Here is a 7,101-nt window from a genome sequence, read left to right as displayed (position 1 = left end):
TACCATCCTCACAGACACACCCAGAATAATGGCCCACTAACCTTTTACCCACCCCAGCCCTCACAGAGCAGAAGCAGAGCAGGACACAGCAGCCTTCGTGACACACGACCTTCTCCCAAGGGGGCAAGGAGCTGCTGATGGGGCCTCTGAGCCCCACTGTCTCTTCCTGCTCTCCAGGGGCCGAGAACCTAGGTGATGAGGAGCGGAAAGGTGGTTTAGAAAACCTTTGTGGCCTTGGCCTAGCCTCTGTGTTCTTCCCCCTCCCCCCCCCCCAAAGATTTTATTTATTTATTTGAGAGAGAGAGAACGAGCGGGGCAGGAAGGGGCAGGGGGAGAGGGAGAAGCAGACTCTCCACTGAGCAGGGAGCCCGCCACTGGGCTCGATCCCAGGACCCCAAGATCGTGCCCCGACATTTAACCGACTGCGCCACCCAGGCGCCCCCTTGCTTCTGTGTTCTCATCTGTCATATGGACTTGATATCTCACAGCTTTAGGGCTCAGCTGAGAAAATGCTTTGTCAAATATAAAGCATTTTGCAAGCCCAAGGTATTTGTCCTGCAAACTTTCCGCTCCTACCCAACTCTGGCAAATTCCTATCCCTGCCAAGGGAGGGGTTAAGCCTGCCTTCTTATTTATTCCATGTCTTTTGTCCTAGGAGGAAGAGCAAGGAACAAGGCATAAATGGAGTCAGGGTCTTTGAAGACAGCAGCAGTAACAACACATATTTGAGAAGCTAGGCTGAGAACTGATGCTGGTTCTGTCCTGAGCCCTGGAGGGAATCGTCAGATTGTTGGATGTCCCCACTCCTGTGGCCTTGCCCAGAGGGAGGGACGGCAGTTCTGAATGTGGCGGATAGATATGATATCAGAGAGCTTCCTGTCTGGGGACTGTGGAAGAACAAGAGTGTCCCAAATGAGCTGTGTGCAGGCACGCCTGGAAGCAAGGGGATGAATGGGAGACGCCAGCTCCTGTCGGTCCCAAACAGGTATATTCCCACTGCTGTTTCCCCACTGCCATCAGCGCCTCCCTTGCCCCTGGCCCTGCGTGGCTGGGAATGAGAAACCGGAAGGCACCTTCCTTTCTAGGTCTCCTTTCTGGCTCCTCTATCCAGTCACTGACTGAGCCCAAGTTCAGGTAGAAACTTGTCTGTCTGGATTTCCAGGATTGCCGAAGCCATCCGCCGTCCAGGCCTAACAGTTCTTGCGCAAAGATGAAGCCATGATTACGGGCGCCAAGGGGCACAGGGCGTTCCAGCACAGGGGCCCGAAAGGGAGACGTATGGCAGACAGGAAAACTTGCACGGCGGAGCGGTGAGGGCAATATCCAGGAGAGAAGATGGCTGGCAGTCTCTGCCCTCCTGTACCCTGCAGAGAGCAGAGGGCATGGGCACACCTCCCCCTTGCCCCACCCGTGTTCATCCTTAGCTACTCTGCGCTGGGGGCTTCAGGTCAGGGTGTGGGTATGAAGCTCCTTGGTTTCATGACATAGTGATGGTGGGGCTCATTCATTTATTCCTTCAATCGTTTACTGACTTAGTAGATACTCATTGAAAGCCTATCCTGGACCCGTATGCTGGCACTGTTTTAGATGTGGGAATCCAGATCCCTTTGCCATGGAGTTTACAATCTAGTTGGGAGACAACTGCATCCATGTAAGCAAGTGTAAAGAGGGAAACCGGATGGGTATGGGTCTGGGCCTTGCATATATCCCTTACTAACTCTGTGACCTTAAGCAAGCTACTTAACTGCTCTGAACTTCAGTTTTCTCGGCTTTAAAGTCAGGATGATAAAAACACTGCTTTCATAGAGTTGTGAAGGTTACTCAGAAGAACATATACGGAGTACACAATAGAGAACTGACTGGTGGTAGACGCACCTCTTATGCTTTCTTGTCATTATTAATATTGCATCTCCAGAAATGGAAGCAGGAATGGCCTCTCATTCAGCAAGGTGACGCCCTGAAGGAGGTGGGTCCAAAGCATCATCACCTTTGGTTGGTAAAACATCAAATTCTGCCAACTCCTTGAGTGTTTGGTTAACAAGAGCTCTAACAACTGAAATTTTTTTTCTCCAAAGTTGGGATCAGGTGGTTATTTGCATTGGTTGAACCAATTGGTGGTTCTAATTGGGTGAATCAATTCATTGTTCTGGCATCATGGGGACCCAATCTGAGATTGGTCACAACTGGATCCAAGGCCCTGGGTGCTTTGTTTCACAATGCATCTTTTGGCCTGGTTTTGTCTTTTTTTTTTTTTAAGTGTTTATTTTAATTCCGGTTAGTTAACATACAGTGTTATGTTCGTTTCAGGTGGCCTGGTTTCATCTTAATTTCATAACTGTTAAAGCTACGTGATTAAGCATGAGGACGCGTGCGCGCGTGTGCATAGACACACACACACACACACACACACACACACACACACTGACACAAGGAAAAGCTATGCCAGCTCATGATTATCCCTGCTGAGTTGAGACAAAGAGAACCCAAACTTTATAGTTTGCCAACAGCTTTTACTTCTTCTCGGCCAGTTCTTTCCCACTGCAGAAGCCAAAGAGCCAAATGGCATCGTCTGAGTTTGGTCACTTTCCTGCCAGCCACTGGCCAAGGCCCTGGCTGGTGGCCTACTGCCCTGCTGCCCATTGTGAGGGGGCACCGGCTCTGCCTGGTATGGAGAGGGGGGCTGGCACTGCCCAGCATGTAGGCGCTTGCAAGAGGAAGCAGAGGATGCTGGTTACTGGCAGGCAAACCTGTTGCCACTAAAACTTGGCACGTCTGGGTGGCTTTAGCAGTCCAGACAGAGAATTAGCACAGAGGGAGAGCCTGCACAGCCACGCCAGCCTGGCTCCTTGGTGCTGCCCGTGGACAGATCTTTCTTCCTTGGCGGAGAGCTTGGGACATCTCAGAGGCAAATTTATGTGAAGTGGGATAAAGGGGGTCCCAGCATGACCGTGACCCCACCCTCTGGGGAGGTTCGATACAGTACTGTTTGCTGCATGGTTGGGAAACCTACATTTTCTAGGTTCTTCTAGAAAGCAGGAGTAGTGAATGCCACTTCTGAGTTCTTGGGAATTGGTGAGCTGGTGCTGTCTTGAGGATGACTCCTGTCTGCTCTGGGAGCAGCGTCTCCCATTGTCAGCCCCAGCCCTTGATGGAGTGCATAAGCACTCTGCCTTCCTGGACCAGCTGCTGACAGATAGTGCCGGGAGCCCAGCATTCCAGGGCCAGCCCCACCTTTTCCCAGCTATGGGATGTGGACAGGTTGCTTAGCTTCTCTGGGCCTCAGTTTCCATCGGCCCTAGCCCTTGTCGCGAGGACTGAGTGCAGGAATGCTGGATAAACAGATATACCTCAAACACAGGCAAGACATGAGATTATGTTCTCCACACACAGCCTTTCTAGCAGACTAGCCTCCTGTGATAAGGTTTCTCCTTGCATCTTCTTAGAAAACTGCTTACTTGGATATAAAACCCTCAGGAGAAGCAAGCTGTCCATCCCGAGGGATGCCCACTCCCACCCGGCCCATCTGTCTTGATCCATAGATTTCTCGGCACACTGACGCCCGCAGCCTACTCCAAAGCCTGTCCCTGGGCAGGCACAGACTTGAGGAGGGGTAGGGTGAGCCCGAACAACTACAGAAACCAAAGATTAGGGATTCTCTTTCTATTTCTTTCTGGGTTTCCTGTTCTGAGATGGGCAAAGCAGCCTGATTTATTTTTGACAAACGTATCTGCATTATAAATTATACTGGGGATGGAATTGTTACATTAAATCAAAGTTAATTTTTGACTTCTGCTCAGGGCACCATAAATAATCAAGTCCGGGGTAAGGTTATGGACTGAAGTCACCCAAATTATGCTAATGAGAATGATTAAACTTTTGAATTCTAAGTTTCTGTAAGAATAACAATCAGTTAGCATTTACATTTCTGCTGTGCCCTAGGATTTGCAGCTTTTTCTGAAGCCCCTATGAAATATAAATAACAATACCATTTTTTAAAGCCAAGTTGAGCCCGATGGGGTATATTCAATTCTCTTTGCTGGCGCTCAGCTCCTGCAGATGTGGGTGAGGGCTTAGGCTGGGAGTCTGAGGCATGCAGAGCTGGCGGCGAGGGTGGGACAGAGTGCCACAGGACTGTGCAGTTGCATCTGCCTTGGAACTACAGAGGGATTTTCAAGTTCTAACAGGACGATAATTCAATTTCGCGTTGGTCCATTTGGTGAGGAATGCCGGGAAGTCCTGTTGAGCTTTAGAAGTGGCCCCCAACCAATCCCCACCCACCGCGAGCAGCGATTTCTGAGGTTTTGAACTTAGGATGAGGTCCCAGTTCTTTGCCTTCCCTGCTGGCATGCTGTGGGTCTTTGGGCCCATTGCATTAACTGTCTGTGCTTTGTTGTCCCTCCGTAGGCTCCGGGGACCTTTTCTAGGAGGCCACTGGATTCCCTAGTTGAGCTCGAGAAGGAGCAAAAAGGCCCAGTTGATTTCCAGCCTCATGTCTGGCCACCTGTTATGAAAACCTGCCCCCAAGATGCTCATCTCCTGATGCCTGCTTGAGACCCAGGCAGCTGCTAGCGTAATGACAGGTCAGCTTGGAGGTGAGGCTGCTGGCTGAGTGGCTATTGTTTATCCCAGTTTCAATTTCATTGTCATGACAACCCACCCAAGTCATTGTCCAAGCCGATGCCTCTGCACTGAAGGTGTGTGAGGAACGGTCATCTGGGCTCGCCCCCCTTGAGGGCCAAGGAGATTCCACACTCGTGGGGCTGCTCCTTTCTCTGCTCCACGTGTTTAGGGTGATCTTATTTTCTCCACCACTTACCCAGAAATTGTTTTTGGTGAAAAGTGTCTCATTTCCACTGAATTTGGCCCAGAATGATGGGGGCTGTTGCTAGGCCTGGATCTGTTCTCCCTAGTCAGCATTCTTGCAGGTTCTCTCTGGCTCCTGTGGGGTCCCACACTGCTGTGACCACTGGATAGGGGCAGGGGCCAGGCAGTGGGTGGGAAATACACCTGCTTCACACCCAGAGCAGCGGAGGGAAGGTCTCCGGAAAGATCCTGCTCCCAGAACTCAGTGTGGTGCATCTCCGACTGGAAACCTGCCTCTGCGTGGCTTCCCAGCTACAGGGTGCCCCTCCTAGAAAATTTCAAGAGACAGATGGCTGGTGTTTCTGTTTTGCTCTACTGCTTTGAAGAATCCTGAGTCTGTGCGGGGCTGTTTAGACACCAGCTCTGGATGTTAACGTCGGTGAGCCTTGAAAGAATTGCTCTGGCAGAATGGGACGTGTGTCTACTGAATTTCTCTTTTGGGTCGTCATGTACTTTATGATTCTGAAAGCAGACGTTCCTTTGATTTAGGGAGCAGGCTCAAAAGGGGGCTCTTTTTTGTGCTGGTTCGCTGATGAGTCTGTGGGGAGGAGGCCTTGGCCAGGTTTGCCCATGGCAGAGGGTTACAAGGCAGGCCTTTATTGGGAAGGAAGCCTGCCTGCTCCCTGACAAGCCTTCTTTTGGAGGTGGCTTCCCTTGTGGCTAGAGGGTCACCTGCTGTGACCAAATTGTTGTCTTATTTGCCTAAGTATCATGGTCCAAGGTACACACACACACACACACACACACGATATTGGGATCGCTTTGCTTGAAAGAGGCCAGAGGGACTGGGTTGCTAATTGAGTCTCCAAATCAAGGAAGGTTGTTACAGAGACAGGTGGATCCACTACTGTGGGAAATGGGGAAATGCCGAGGTTAGGCCCATATGTCTGAGCCCCTCTGTTATCATGGGGATGGGACGGGATTGAGCTAGGCCGTGGGAGAGGGCAGAAGGCAGGCCAGGGGAGTCAGGAGCCGGGAACTGAGCTAAGCCAATCTGGGGCCTGGGGGAGGAACCCTGTTAGAAGGTGATCAGATAGGAGGCCCAGGCCCACATGGCCAGTCAAGCTAGGAGCCAGTAATGTTCATCTTCTTCACCTTCATTCATTCTGTGGATATTTTGCTATATTTTCTCTGTACCAGGCACTCTTCTAGGTCGTCATGAGTGAGTGGTCAGTGAAACAGGCAAAAATTCCAACCATAACAGAGCTTCGCTTTCTACTCGGGGAGCCAGATGATAAGCAGATCATTTAAACACCTAGTGCGTCAGCTGGGAAATAAGGTCTACACTTAGGGGAGGGGCATAGGGAGTGCAGGGGTGTTGCAATTTAAAATTGGGTGAGCAGGGCAGGGCTTTCTGAGAAGATGATGCTTCAGCGGACTGCAGGAGATGAGGGCTAGAGCCATGGGGACATCTGGGAGAAGCAGACCCAGGCAGAGGGAACAGCAAGCTTAAAGCCTTGAGGCCTGGCGAGCTGGGAGAAGAGGGGGGAGGCCCTCTTGGCTGGAACGAGGGAGGGGGAACCACAGGGGTTGCTGGCCAAGAAGTAATGGGGCCAGAACACTCTGGGCTTTGCAGCTACTATAAGGGTTTCGGGGGTGTGATGGGAAGCCACAGGGAGATTTGACAGAGGAGAGCTCTTCCGGGATCCTTCGGGCCACTGTGTTGAGAATACATCGAATTTCTATTAGGTCCGCACTCTGTCCTTGTCCCGGAACTGGAAAAGGTGCATATGATTACCAGATGACCTAAACTCTGCTAGGATAGGAACGTTTCTAAGAAAACATTGAGCTGAACGTGTCACACGTCTGCACCCATGATCAAAGAGGCTGACCTGGCCCAATCTCGGTATGACCCTCGCCTCATCTTCCGCCCCTGCCTTAGGGGTGCCAGCCACGGCCAGCTCTGACACCCAGGCTCCTGCCCTGGTCAAGTTCTCCCAAGTCCTGCAGCTTGTCTTTGTGCCGTGGGGCTCTGCCAGCACCTCCTGTCCCTGGCCACTCCACCACGGGGACACCGCTGCTCGCCGCAGAGGCCTAGATCACAGCTCCCTCTTCTGAGCTGGAGGGATCCCAGCCAAACTGCTGTGTCTAACTGAGATCTGTTCGAGGTCCCGGGCCTCCAGCTCTCTGACCTTTGGCTGACTTCCATGGCCCAACCAAGACTGACTCGGAGCAGCTCAACCCCAGAGGTTGGCAGTACCTCTGGCCTCCCTGGTTTCCTTGGGAGAGTTAATCCAA

The sequence above is a fragment of the Callorhinus ursinus genome, unplaced genomic scaffold, assembly GCF_003265705.2.
Source record: "Callorhinus ursinus isolate GAN/ISIS: 27379988/994484 unplaced genomic scaffold, GSC_fseal_2.0 scaffold19, whole genome shotgun sequence".
Taxonomy (NCBI): domain Eukaryota; kingdom Metazoa; phylum Chordata; class Mammalia; order Carnivora; family Otariidae; genus Callorhinus; species Callorhinus ursinus.
Note: the sequence above shows the minus strand (reverse complement) of the source record.